This window comes from Camelina sativa, unplaced genomic scaffold (assembly GCF_000633955.1).
Source record: "Camelina sativa cultivar DH55 unplaced genomic scaffold, Cs unpScaffold04752, whole genome shotgun sequence".
NCBI lineage: Eukaryota > Viridiplantae > Streptophyta > Magnoliopsida > Brassicales > Brassicaceae > Camelina > Camelina sativa.
In genome coordinates, this window is record NW_010925845.1 from 1 (window position 1) to 617 (window position 617).

Below are 617 nucleotides of genomic sequence, written 5' to 3' on the forward strand. Positions count from 1 at the left end.
GCTAGGTTAAACTGTATATATAGGTAAAGGAGAGAATATATATATATTTTGTCCTACATCACCTGTTTACGATAATTTCGACCCCTACTGTTCTTGTAGTACATCAAGAGAAAACACTTGAAAATCATAGAGGCTTGCCGGACAAGTGTATCTGAGGAATATAGGCACAAGAAAAAGTCACTAAATGATCCAACAGGATGCTACAATGAATCATATAGGGAATAATGCATGAATAAGAGAAGTGTAAACGAGACTCATTAAGGAAAGGGAAACAATAAAGCAGAGAAAGGAACAGACCATTCACCACTATGATAAAAATGGCATGCCAGAAAGGTGGTATGGATTTTGGAGGCAGCATGATTAAGGGATACAAGAGGTCATCCTTCCGAAACCACCAATAAACACCAACAACATGGGCCGAAAACGCTACAGAGATTCCAATTAATGCCGAAATATGCCTCTCACCCTGTAATTAATAAATATATATAAGAGACGTGCTTGAGGCTTAGACTAAGCAATAGTGTGAAATTTGGAATTGGAAAAGAAATAAAGTAAAATGCAAAAACTCAAAAACCTTCAACGCAGTTTGCTTCTTGAGAATATCATTAGACTTGAAC

The 617-nt window shown here is 36.6% G+C and overlaps 1 long non-coding RNA gene across 1 annotated transcript; it reads right to left on the reverse strand.

Annotated features, from left to right (window-relative positions):
* Positions 1 to 37: 37 nt before the first annotated feature.
* On the reverse strand, positions 38 to 617 carry LOC104774704. Its single transcript, XR_765456.2, has 3 exons — positions 575 to 617; positions 298 to 466; positions 38 to 151 (listed from the first exon to the last, which is right to left on the reverse strand). It is a non-coding gene; the product is annotated as an uncharacterized LOC104774704 (long non-coding RNA).